Raw genomic sequence first — 14303 nt, forward strand, 5'->3', positions numbered from 1 at the left:
CCCGCCCGTGCCGGTTACCTTTCCTCCAGACTGGGCTGGTCGAGAAGAGCTTCTTATGCCTGATACATCAGGCTGCGAGCACATTCCTCGCCGTGCAGTGGCAGGCTCGAGCTGGAGCTGTCCGCCCGCTCTCATGCACGCTCACTCACTCTCAGCTGCTGTCCACAGACACCGTGCTGCCCTCGGCATGCTTTCCACACGGCGACGATCGCCACCAGTTAGCGAGGCAGGATTATCCGTACAGTGGTAGTGAGGGGGGCCACGCGAGTCACTGTGACGTGAATCCATCCAGGTGTGATGGTAGCAGGTGGCGCCCCTTCAGTTTGTTTACCTGTCATGCACACTCAGGACCATGTACAGGTGAGCTCCTGCAATAGATTGCCCTCGCTGCTGTGGTACGCGAGCTTCCTTCGAGAAGACGGGGTGAACCCAAAGGCGCCGTTCAGTGTTTAAATGAAGCAGACACTACTGGCCTGAAACCGGGTTGTTTAAGAGAAGCGGTGCCTGTCTCGTGGTTCGGTGGAGACAGGACACCGCCAGAAGGACTGGCCCTAAAAGGCCAGGGTGTGCATTTTTTTGCCGACATTGGCTGGCTTTGTGTCCACGGTGTGTCCGATCATCAGTGCACTGTACCGAAGGTCAGCAGCAGAGCAGCTGCTGAGACCATAGAGTCAGGGGCATGCCTGTAGGCATGCAGCCGAAGACAAGGACTTACACACACTATGCATCTATGCGTGACATGGAAAGAGCGTGCACGACAAGTCTCGATTTACAGTCGTTGGATGTCATCCGCTTCTTGTTTGTTGCACAAGCCTGTATGTGTCCCAGGCCACGTCTGCTATGAATCCCTGTAGTTTTAGTGGGCACCCCTTTTAGCAGTTCACCAGTACTGTGGGTTCCTTGTCTAGCAGTAGCCGAGCAGGCGTCACTTCAGCATGCTCACGTGGCGGTGCTGCAGTAATGAGCATGCTGTTATGCTACCAGTATGTGCCTGTGGTGTTTCCCCCTGCACGTGCCTGTGGATGTGCTCCCTACAGGTACAAGTGGCCGTGCTCCCAGTACGAGCCTGTGGTGGTGCAGCATGTGCGTGTGGCGGTGCTATGCGTGTGTCCAAGTTTGGGGTGCTTACAATACAAAATGAAGGGGTAGTAGTGGACAGAATTCGCACCTCATATTCTCAGTACATAATGTAGTAGGTTTACAGTAGTCACTGCAGGTATATATTAAATCCCTTTGAGGTGGTGCTTAAAAGGTAATCCCACACCCTACTACCAAAGGTGTGAGTTCACATTGGACCAAGGACCCAATGTGCTTTAAAACAGAAAGGAAAACCATAGCCCCAAAGCGAAACGTTCGAGAAATAATAGTCCTAACAGTAAAGACTTGTGTTAGGCAGAAAAGGTTTCTTTAATGTAGAAAAACCTTATCACTCAGTATAATCTTGCTCCACAAATCATTATTCTCCAGATTCAATATATTGATGACAACCGACACGTGTTTCGTCACACAGTGACTTTTTCAAGGCTTAAATGTTTAAATTACTTGATGCTGAAAGTATACCGACCAATTCTCTACTCTTTTTCAGAGTGGCCCTTCCAATGGTGGCCCTGTGTTGTTCAAGATGCCAACGGATGGGAATCACAACAGTATTCAAGTCGAGACGAGACCTACTGGAGGATCTCGTGCTGGACACAGATAGGGACTTATCAAGGTCCACGTTTTTGACTTTTGATTACGATCACATCCCCGACTTTGACTCATGGTCATACTACAGTACTTTACCCGAATACTTAGGAGCCACCTGTGGACTCGTACAAGAGAACTTTCTATCCAATAGAGAACACGTACCGACTTGACTCATTTTGTGATACACATCCGTTGGCATCTTGAACAAGACACGGCCACCATTGGAAGGGCCACTCTGAAACGGAGTATAGAATTGTTTGGCATACTTTCCAAGCATCAAGAAATTTAAACATTTAAGCCTTGAAAAAGTCACTGTGTGACGAAACACGTGTCGGCTGTCATCAATGTGGGGGGAGGAGTTGGCCTAACGGCTAGGGCGCTCGACCTCGGACCTGGGGAACTGGGTTCAAGTCTCGGTAATGACGCCGAACATCCTGTGATTCTGGGCAAATCACTTAATCTCCCCGTGCCTAACGTGTGTCCTCATGTAACGTAGCTGGTGCTATGTAAAGCGCTCTGATACCTGATTGGATTCGGGTCTAGTTCGCGCTATATAAAACTCTGCAAAAAAAAAAAAATGTATTGAAACTGCAGAATAATGATTTGTGGCACAAGATTATCCTGAGTGATACTCAAAAAACGTTTTCCTACTTTAGAGAAAACTCTTCTGTCTAACACAAGCCCTTGCTGTTTGGACTATTATTCATTGCTCGAACACTTCGTTTTGAGTGCTATGGTTTTCCTTTCTGTTATGTTCGGGGTGCTCCCTGCATGTGGCAGTCCTCCCAGTATGTACATGTGATGGAGCTCCCGGTATGTGCACGTGGCAGTGCTTTACCATGTGCGGTGCTCCCTGTTTGGGCCTTCAGCCATGCTCCCATCCCACACGTGCATTTGGTCCTCTCAGTATGTGCTTCTCCCGGAGCTTTCAATATGCGCGTGCAGCGGGGTCCTCAGTATACTGCTCTAGGGTGGCCTGAACCTCCTGTATCTAAGCTGCATGCACACAAGTCTTCTCTCTGCAAACCGCATGGGCAAGGGGCCCATGCATGACCAGTACATCCTGCAGTGGCCAAGAGCGTGTGAGGTCCGGGAGGGCCCCACTCCTCCCTCCTCGTTGTTTCCGTGCAAATCTCGAAAGTGGCCTTCAGGTTTAAAGTTCACAGGCGCTCAATAGCAGGGCCTGTACAATCCACAGCCCTGCCCTTTGACCCCGCTCGCATGCTCGGCGCGCCCCTTCCGTCTCCATGCCCACGGAAGGGCTCCTGGTACCCAAGTTCTAGATGATAGCGAGGCCCACAACTCTAGGCCCCGGTCTTAAAAAGAGTATCTCGCGCACAAGACTACGCATAGCACCGATTGTTCACAAAAATAATGCACGCAGATGTGGGGTTAACATAAAGTTAGGCTCCTGAGGGGAGCAGACCGATGCACGGACGCAGCGAGGATGCCCCAGCACTGGACAGCTGTGGGAGGCAGCAGCACGCGTTTAATCAGCCTAGTGAGGTCACGTGCGCCCCGGGCAGTCATCCCTCTCCATCTGGCAGTGCCGGCAGTAGGCCGCGTGCCACTCACCCAGGCGTGCAGCACATGTGCGTGATTACAGAGGCCTGCTGTGCGCGCCTGCGGGCGGTGCGACGAGGGCACGCACAGCGTGGCGTGGAGGGGTGTGTGAAGTTGGGTGTTGTTACTGTGGTGGACACTTCCGGGGTTTTGGACAGCGCTGCTGTCGCATGATTCCGTTGCAGCCACTGGTCAAACTGTGCAGAAATGTTGCATCTATGGATTTAGACGCTCGTAAAACATTCAACGGAGGGGTTTGTTTCGGACCTAAATTCCCTTTGCTTACGTTCTTTATTGGTCGAAAGAAATGCTTGCTCTTTCTGGAATGAGACAGAGAGATTTGTATAATCCGCGGGCTAGCAGCAGATAGTGAAGCAAAGTACCTACACGGCACCAGGATGGACACTTGCTCTAAGGTGCACCACCCTTGAAACTCGGTTCCAAGGAGTGTGATTATGGAACCCACCTTTCCAATTAGTTACAGGTGGAGTAACCAATCATACAAATTGTATTTCATAGGAAGGGCTGTAGTATAGGCATCCGACAGTCCTGACGAAAGCCAGGAGAGGAACCATATCCGGCAGAAACATGTCGACTTTTAGGCAGAACAGAGGGGTGATGGGTGCTTAATTCACTCTCCTCACCACCATCCTTTGGTAGTCTTTACCTTTTAACCCTAACAAGGGCATCCGGGAATAACATTATTATGTGGATATCCCTTAGTTAGTTGTAATCATTTTCTCTGCACTCATCCTTTTTTGGATCCTTGTTCCTTTTCTATATGTTTGTTACTGTCTTCCCCACCCTATTGCTCTGCCTCTAGCGTTGGTCTGAGCAGAGGCGTCGCAGCAGCCCTGTGATGAAGCATGCCACAACTTGTTGTGGGTGAGGGCAGTTTTTACAAAGCACTGTACTTTGCTACACTTTGTACTTCTTCTTAAAATTTTGCTATTATCAAGTCCTTACTTCTTTTCGTGTATTCAGGTTTATCCAGAGGAGGTCGGAGTAAGGGCTGTTCCTCCTCCCCCTTCTTTTTGTGTATATTATTAGCAGCAGATAGTACCAGGTTATTGCACCTGCTTCAGGGATCTTAGTATAAGCTGCAGACCACAGGTTTGCATTCTGGTAAAATAGCACAGCAGGTTATTGCACCAGCTGGGGGGATTTTGTGAAATCAGCAGGTCGCTAGGTTGCATGTTAGGTTAAAAAGTTGGGAGGTTATTGTACCACCTGAAGAGATCCTTGTGTAATCTGCAAGTAAAATGTTTTTAATATTTTTGAGGAAGCATGAAAAGCTATTGCACCCTTTGAAAATATCTTTTGTAAAATGTACAACCACAGGGTGGCACACTCCTAAAATAGCACAGCAGGGTTTTGCAAATGCTGCAGTGTTTTTGCATACAATCTGCTGGTCAAAGGATTTCATACTGCTATGATAGTACGGGATATATTTGCAGCTGCAGGCAGTGGTGTCATTGTTGCTGAAGCTCTGTAGACCCAGGGTTGTGAGGCGAAGCACAGCGATGTTTTGTGAGGTGCCCACAGGTCGCGGTGCAACAGCAGATTCAGTTGACGAGGCTGGAGTCGATGGCACTGACGTCGGCGTGACAAGGACTGCGGTATGGGACTGGGTGATGCTTTGCGTACCACACGAGTGGTGTCCACAGGCCGCGGTTGAGGCAGCCGCATTGTCAGCGGGGTACGTCGTCATCGGTGAGACCAGGGCTGCGATGTGAAGCGGGACGATGCTTCATGTTCTCCACAAGCGGTGTCCACAGATCATGGTGCAGGCATCTGCGTCAGTGACAATACCAGGGCAGCAATGTGAAGTGAGGCGATGCGAGGTGCGGTGCACACACGTAACAGAGCAAACAGCAGGTTGATGACAGCATCCTCTGGTAACGCTGAACAGACCTGGGTTGAGTTGTGAAGCAGGCAATGCTCCGGGCGGTGGCTTCAGGTCAAGGAGCCAGTAGCAGCATTGTTGGTGGTGTTGTAGTTGTTTTTCTTCTGTTGCAGCACAAAACACACAGTTCCCAGGGCTGTTGGCAGATGAACCTGAAATCTTTAATGTTCCTGAGACTTCCAACAAGAGGCAAGCTCTATTTCCAGCCCTTGGAGAAACTCAGGCAATAAGATGCAGAAAGTTCAGTCCAGTCCTTTTACTGCCCAAGGTAGAAGCACCAACTGCAGACCAACACAGCAAAGCACAAAGCAAAGTGGTAGTTCTTCCTGACAGCTACTCCAGCTCTTTTTCTTGGCAGGTTTTCCCTTCACCCCTCCTGTTTTCTGAATCTTTTTTGCTGGTTTTTAGAGCTCTGAACACTTTACAACTTCTAATCAGTGCTAAAATGCTCTTCACTCTCCTTTAAACATGGTAAAATTGGTTTACACCCAATTGCCATATTCACTTATAAATCCTTAGTAAAGCGGTACTACATAACATACCATGTGTATTTGTAAAGTGCATGTTTATCTGTGGATATCTTGGCACTGAATAACAGATGTTTATTGTACTACATGTGCCCAGGGCCTGAAAATGAAATGCTCCTAGTAGATTGCAGAACTTATAGTGCGACCTACTTATGTAGCATCTTATCAACACGACTGGGGCCTACAATTGCAGCCTATGTGTGCAATTTTAAACTGCCATTTTGACCTGGCAAAATGAACCTTTTGCCACTCCTTAACCTCCCTTTTATTACATTGAAGTCACCCCTAGGGTAGGCTCAAAACAGCCCATATGGCAGGGTGCAGTGGATTAAAAAAGTTGGACATATACATTCAAGTTTTGCATGTCCTGGTAGTGAAAAACACACACATTTGTCTTTCACTGCTGGGAGGCCTATCTCTCCCATAGGATAACATTGCATTAGCTTATTACATTTATTAAGGGATAACTTGTGTTTGGGAACAGGTAGAAATCTCAGGTTTGGTGTCTGTGGAAATGTAATTTAAAACCCTCTTCAATGGTAATATCGGATTTTAAGTCACAATTCTGAAAATGCCACTTTAGAAAGTTGTTTTTTACTTGTTCTAACCATTTGGTGCCTGCAGACTGTTTCCTGGGTCACATGACCAGGTGTAGTTGGCCGGTGTGTATTACTGCTAGAAACCCACACAATAGAGGGACAGGGTGTTGCAGATTGGCCATGCTGACTTAATGGGAGAGGCGGAGCTGTCACCTGCCACATTTGCACTTCAAAGACACTACATTAGCTCACAAGCAAAGAACTTCACACTAGCCTATTGTAACGGCAGGCAGAATGGGACCAGGACAGGGAGGCAGGAAATTCCAAATACCTCTTTGGAGAGGATGGGGAACTCCAGAAGCTTTTCCCATTTCTAAGCTAGCTCAAGGTATAAAAATGGGACTCTCAAACCCACTCCTCTGATCCCTTCTGGACTTGTGGAAGACTCAGAGAAGAAATACTGCTCTGCTGCCCTGGTGCATGAGGAAGGGAGACTAGGCCTTCCTCTTCAACCCAGAACCACCAGAGTGACTCCAAGGGCTATCTGGCTGGCTTTCTCTTCTGAGCTACAGAGACATAACAAGGTCCAGAAATCTGCCCTGCCTGTGCCCAGCTACCAACACTCAACTGAACCTGCCTGTGCCCTGCTGCTGGCCCCTGCTGGAATGAGTCCTGATCCCCAAGAGGCTCTCAAGGCCTTAGACCCTTGGCTTGCAGCAGAGTGTACTCCTCCTGGCCCAACTGTGGGTTTCTTCAGAATGAGTGTGACGCAACTCGACACAGTGGAATGCAAGACCTCGCATTGCAGCACCTCTAAGCCCCTGAGTGGCAGCCTCATTGGAACTGACACAGCACAATGCAACTCAATACAAGACCTCCCATAGTAGCCCTCGTAGCTTCTCATTGGAACTGACTCAGCATGATGCAACTCGACATAGGAATTCGCATCGCAGCCCTCATAGTTGCTGGTCGAAACCTATGCAGAGTGACGCAACATGCCGCATCAAGTACGATAAGGTACAATTCTCAGTGGGACTAACCTGGTACTTGTATCAGTCCTGCACTCCCTTGCAGTTGGCCTGAACCTGTGACTTTGTCCCGTTCTGGCGTGATCAGATCACCACAGTTGGCACGTTGTGCTTTTAGGTGCTAGTCTTACCTTAAAACCTTGACATTTCAAATTCCCGGTTCTGATTTGATTTTTGTCATTTTGGTGTCAAACAATTTATTAAATATTACTCTATTGTTCTAAATTGGTGTAGGATTTTTCTTGTGTTGTGTTTTCATGTAATTGATGTTTGTGTGCTGCATAAATTGTTTACACATTGCCGCTATGTTTAGCCTGACTGCTTTTGTGTCGATCTGCCAGAGGGTTAAGCGCAGGTTCATTTAGTGACTATTTGTGGTTCACCCTGACAAGGATTGCAGCTGTTCCTTGAAAAGGGCTCACATCTCCCCACAACCTGGTTTCTCACAGGTGACAATAAAACCTATAACTTAGTTATCAAGAGATGCATGAGTTTATTGCATGTGCTACAGCCATGTCTTTGCTAATCCTCACACACTTAAAGCAATGTGTTTACTCCACATACACTCCCCAAGATACAATAGCAAGGTAAGGTTATATCTTCAACTCCACAGAAAGGCAGATAGGTTTCACACAAGTTATAGTTAGCTGTACATTTCACTCGTAAAAAAACAATGAAATTCCACGTTATAGTTAGATCAGGTAACTATAACTTGCGCGCCCACAATAAACTGCTGATGATGTCACATATTACATCACTTATGACATGGTCAGTGAAATCACTCATGACATCAATGATGACATCTGAAATGACACATAGTGCATTGCGGTCGCGCAAGTTATAGTTACCTGATCTAACTATAACGTGGAATTTCATTGTTTTTTTACGAGTGAAATGTACAGCTAACTATAACTTGTGTGAAACCTATGGTTTTTTAAGTGAATTTGCAAGGTTTTTTAAATGCTAATTCCTAACTATAACGTGTGTGAAACCTATGGTTTTTTCATTGAATTTGTACGGTTTTTTAAATGCTAAGTTATGTATTTATTTTTAATTTTTGCGCGCACGGTGCGCTTCGCGCACCGTGCGCGCGCTGTGGGCAATCGGTGCGCTTCGCGCACCGAGCGCCCACATTGCGCATTTCGTACCGTGCACGCCTCGCCATTTTTTACAAAATATCAATTGTTTTTTTCTCCCTTGGGGGTCCTTAGATTTATATATTAAATGTGATTGTTAATTCTTTTTTTTTTGTAAATTATTTTTTTACCGTACGCGTACGGTAAGCTTACCGTACGCGCACTCCGCGATTTTTTTTTTAAATTATTAAATTTATTTTTCATACTTTTTGGTCCTTCGTGAACCCCCTGACGAACGCTAGGGGGTCTGCAACTCTCTTCGTTGCCCCCTTTTCATGTTCTCAACCTTTGGTTTTCAGTGCGAGAGACAGAAAATGGCGGCCCATACTTTCTGATTTCGACCGATTCGAATGTTTACAGTCATGTAACCACCAATCAGAATTGAGCTCGCGCACGGCACCGTACGCGTACGGTAAGCTTACCGTAAGCGCACGGAGCGCGCTTACAGATATATATATTGATTTAAATGCTATTTTCTCAGGACCTACTGAACAGATTTACACCAGACCTGCAAAAGGCACATCCCTGACCTGAGGACTACCTCTCTGCCCAATTTCAAGTAATTCTGTTCAGCCGTTCGGGCTGTAGCTCGGACTAAAGGTCCTATGGGAAAATGCATGGGAAAAACGCGTTTTGGGACCCCCCTTTTTTCTCAGCCCCCGCTTGACGAATCCCCCCGAGACTTTCAGGGTAGGAGCGGAGCGTAGCGCCCCATTAGTTTTGAAAAATTCGCGAGGATTCATCAACCGGCGCCAAAGTTATTCCAAATAGAATGTTGCGGATTTCCTATGGAAACACGGTCCTAACTATAACTATCTACTGGCGACCTCCAGTAGATAATATATATATATATATATATATATCAAAGTCAGAAATCCTCTTGTCAAAAAGGAAGGTCGACGCCTTGTCTGCTGCGCATAAATCTTTAATCAGCTCAAAACGTTATACGCGTTTCGCCTGCGAAGCAGGCTTGTTCACCAACGTTCGAGATAAAGTTTTCAGCCTTTTTTAAAGTAAACAGTGCTCACGTGACAGATTAAAAACTACTGAAGCATAGAAAGTGTTAACAGACTCGTAGTTTCGGGACATATGAGATTCAGAACGTAAGCTCACGGTTTCAATTACAACCAATTGTTACAATGCGAATACAGTTTCAGGCTCTACAATTCACCATCTATTAAAACGTAATTCACAATATTACAGAATTACAAAGGGAGGTTAGAGCCGTTATAAAAATGTAAAGAAAGAAAATAAATTCAAACGAATTCAGAAAGATTACCAATGGGTACATGTCACAGTCCCAGTGGACTTTTAACTTTCTATAATTACGGTTGTGCGTGTATAGCCCCAGTGGGCAAGCTCGAAACTGTAATAAACCTATGAGCAAATTGATTATATCAATTTCCGAATTACATTAAGTCTGTGTAAAGTGCTTGTGCTAGTTAAAATAAGTTCTGAGACTTAAAAGCAAGATAATTAAAATACAAATGGGGAGGTACGACCAAGGTGGGATCATAAGTGTGTGTGAAAGTCCTCCTCAATATTAAGACCTTCAGGAATTTTAGAGTTAAGGCGAATGATGTAACTGGATTCTAATTGCCTCAATTTTTTCACTCGATCACCTCCTCTTGCGCTCACTGGAACTGCATCTATTACGTAGTATTCAAGGCCCTTAATGTCCCTTTTATGGTATGCATCAAAGTGCCTAGCCACGGGGTAGGTCTTATCCCCATTTTTAATGGCCCTAAGGTGCTGGAGAATACGTTTGTGTACAGGGAGGATTGTGCTGCCCACGTACCGCAGGCCACATGGGCAATGCAGCACGTAGACAGCATACTCAGTTTTACAGGAGTAATGCCCCTTGATTTTACTTTCATGGGATGATAGACCTCCCATGTAAGCCGAGGTATTTTTGCCATGAATACAGGCCTTACATTTCATGCACTTGACAAAACCTTCCTTTCTCTTAAGCCAAATATTGGGCGTCTGCCCCTTAGATATTGGCAGCGTGTTAGATACCAATGATTGTTTTAATGATTTGGCTTTCCTGAAGGTTATCAGAGGTTTGCGTCCTACTCGCTTTCCAAGCACTGGATCATTGGCAATGATATGCCAATGTCTATGCAGTATCTTGCGTAGGCTGCCCTCCTGTGCATTATAGTTGGTAATTAATCTACACTGATCCTCATTAGTGGTAGATTGGGTGCCTGCATTTTGGCCCCTGTCAAAGAGTATTGCCTCCCTAGATGTTTTCTGTGTTTTCCAAATAGCTGTTTCCACCCAGGATTGAGGATATCCTCTGGCTGAAAAACGTCCCTTAAGGCAGCCCAGTTCTAAGTGAAAATCTTGGACATTACTGCAATTCCTCATTGCCCGAAGGCACTCACCATAGGGGATGCTTCTCACTAGATTGTTTGGATGGAAGCTTGTGGCATGTAGTAAGGTGTTTCCATCTGTCGCCTTACGGTATAGTTTGGTCTCCAGTTTGCCGTCAACAATGTAGACTGTTACATCTAAGAAATTAACATTGGACTCACTGATCTCATGTGTAAGTTTCAAATTTAGATCGTTCTCTTGTAAACCATTGACAAAATCCCTTGCACTCCCAGCAGATCCTTTCCATACTACAAAGAGATCGTCAATGTAACGACACCAAAACATCACATTCTCCTGCCATATCATGGAGAACCGCGACTGGACTACCTGCTCCTCCCACCAGCCCATATGCAAATTCGCATAGCTGGGGGCGAAGCAGGCACCCATCGCAGTCCCGCAGATCTGATGGAATAGTTCCCCATTAAAGAGAAAGAAGTTATTATTGAGGCAGGTGGAAATCATTGTCAACAGCATCTGGGTATGATGCCATAATTTCAAAGGTCTCTCTCCCAAATAGTGCTTAACAGCATTAAGGCCGTCTGTGTGCCTAATGCTTGTATAGAGAGTTGTTGCATCTATTGTCATCAGTAGAAAGTCTGGTTCCCAAGGGATGTCATAAATTTTTCGCAAAAAGTCACCCGTGTCTTGAATGAAGGACGGGAGCTTTTTTACCATAGGTGCTAAAAAATAATCCACATACTTCGAGGTGTTTTCGAATGCACTTGCAATTGCCGATATTATTGGCCTACCCGGAGGATTATCCATGTTTTTATGCACTTTAGGTATCAGGTATAGGACCGGTGTAGTGGGACAATTGATTTTCAGAAATAACAATTCATCATTGCTAATCAATCCATGCCTAAACCAATTCTGCAATTGCTCGTTGTACTTAACATGACTAGCAAACATCACATCTTTGCTAACTCTCACATAATTCGTCTTATTATTGAGTTGCTTATATGCTTCTTTGAGGTATTGATCTTTGCCCCATAGAACCACATTGCCCCCTTTATCTGCGTCTCGCACAATACATGCATCATTCTTTTTCAGCTTGCTCACTAAAGCATGATATTCTTTATCCCGTTGGGTAAATGCTTGCTTTTTCGTATTTAATGTGCGACAAAGGTTTTTGACATCATTAATCACAAGGTCATTAAACACATCCACAGAGTCTCTATTAGTCATTGGTGTAAATTTTGACTTAAGCTTGAACTCAGTAAGAACAGTTTGTTCAATGTTTAAATTTTCATTATGTGCTAGGCTTGTTGCTTGTTGTAAGGTGTTCGGCACTTCCTGCGAAGTAGAAGATTCTTGGCTGTTAACATTATCCAAATCGGCCATTACCAACATGAGGCTCATATCCTCTACTACCAAATTAGCAGGATCCTCAGTCGCAGGTCCTTTCATTGGTCCAGCCGGACGCTTAGGGGCCACTGCGAAAAACTTTTTTAGTTTGAGTGATCTAGTAAACTTAAAAATGTCCACCCTGGTTTGCACATAATTGATGTCCGCTTTGGGACAGTAAGATAAACCCAGCTTGAGTATATCTTGGTCTCTGTCGGAAAGCACAATGTCCGTGAGGTTAACGACAGTCGCAACCTTGCAGTGATCTATTTGTTGGCTTTCGTTAGCCTCTTGCTGTTGCCGGTGGAATTGTTTTGCGCCTTTGCGCCGTCGCTGCCTCTGCCTCTTCCCCTTCCTCTTGGAGGCCTTGCATTTTGCAGGGGGCGAGGTCGGAGGTTGAAACGTCTCTCCTCTCGTAAAAAATCAAACTCATCGATGACTGATGGAACTTGGACTCCACTACTTGGTCCTTCCTCTAGGTCGGTATCTAGCTCAGAGCTTTGCAGACTGCTTAGGTCAGATTGCTAGTTCTGTCTGTAACCTCCAGCTGCACTAAGTTTCTGTTTCCGCAGATTATCGAATTTTTTCGCAAATGTGTAGATCTGGCCTCGGTCGTAGTCTATTTTATCGCGCCGAAATTTTTGCGCTTTCCTTTCCTTGATAGTGCCTTCAAGTTTCACCAGGCGGTCTTTCATTCCCGCCAAAAATTTCGAGACTACGTCCTGGTCTGTCTCTTTATCCACCATTTGCATGATCTGATTAATTTCCTCCAATATTTTGGTACGATCGATTTCTGCGTACTTTATGAGAATAGTTAGCATTCTACAAGAGGCATCTTGATTGTTTTCCGCCCATTCCCTTAGCATGTCGGGGTTGGGGTCCTCATACGTTGGCGCCACCAGAATTCTAAGCCCTCTTGGAATTCTCTTAACTTCAAGGTAGCGCTGTAACGATTTTGCTTCCCACCATTTGGAAAGCTCAGCACGTTTCAATTTCTCCAGTCTCCTTAGGCGTACCATCACATCAGGAACCTTGTCACTACAAGAAGCTAACGAAAGCCAACAAATAGATCACTGCAAGGTTGCGACTGTCGTTAACCTCACGGACATTGTGCTTTCCGACAGAGACCAAGATATACTCAAGCTGGGTTTATCTTACTGTCCCAAAGCGGACATCAATTATGTGCAAACCAGGGTGGACATTTTTAAGTTTACTAGATCACTCAAACTAAAAAAGTTTTTCGCAGTGGCCCCTAAGCGTCCGGCTGGACCAATGAAAGGACCTGCGACTGAGGATCCTGCTAATTTGGTAGTAGAGGATATGAGCCTCATGTTGGTAATGGCCGATTTGGATAATGTTAACAGCCAAGAATCTTCTACTTCGCAGGAAGTGCCGAACACCTTACAACAAGCAACAAGCCTAGCACATAATGAAAATGTAAACATTGAACAAACTGTTCTTACTGAGTTCAAGCTTAAGTCAAAATTTACACCAATGACTAATAGAGACTCTGTGGATGTGTTTAATGACCTTGTGATTAATGATGTCAAAAACCTTTGTCGCACATTAAATACGAAAAAGCAAGCATTTACCCAACGGGATAAAGAATATCATGCTTTAGTGAGCAAGCTGAAAAAGAATGATGCATGTATTGTGCGAGACGCAGATAAAGGGGGCAATGTGGTTCTATGGGGCAAAGATCAATACCTCAAAGAAGCATATAAGCAACTCAATAATAAGACGAATTATGTGAGAGTTAGCAAAGATGTGATGTTTGCTAGTCATGTTAAGTACAACGAGCAATTGCAGAATTGGTTTAGGCATGGATTGATTAGCAATGATGAATTGTTATTTCTGAAAATCAATTGTCCCACTACACCGGTCCTATACCTGATACCTAAAGTGCATAAAAACATGGATAATCCTCCGGGTAGGCCAATAATATCGGCAATTGCAAGTGCATTCGAAAACACCTCGAAGTATGTGGATTATTTTTTAGCACCTATGGTAAAAAAGCTCCCGTCCTTCATTCAAGACACGGGTGACTTTTTGCGAAAAATGTATGACATCCCTTGGGAACCAGACTTTCTACTGATGACAATAGATGCAACAACTCTCTATACAAGCATTAGGCACACAGACGGCCTTAATGCTGTTAAGCACTATTTGGGAGAGAGACCTTTGAAATTATGGCATCA

General features: G+C 45.3%; 1 protein-coding gene across 3 annotated transcripts in view; it reads left to right on the forward strand.

The window, feature by feature from the left end:
• The window catches only part of PTPRZ1 (protein tyrosine phosphatase receptor type Z1), a 550052-nt gene that overhangs the window by 980 nt on the left and 534769 nt on the right, over positions 1 to 14303 (forward strand). The window lies entirely within an intron of this gene.

The sequence above is a fragment of the Triturus cristatus genome, chromosome 4_1 (assembly GCF_964204655.1).
Source record: "Triturus cristatus chromosome 4_1, aTriCri1.1, whole genome shotgun sequence".
NCBI lineage: Eukaryota > Metazoa > Chordata > Amphibia > Caudata > Salamandridae > Triturus > Triturus cristatus.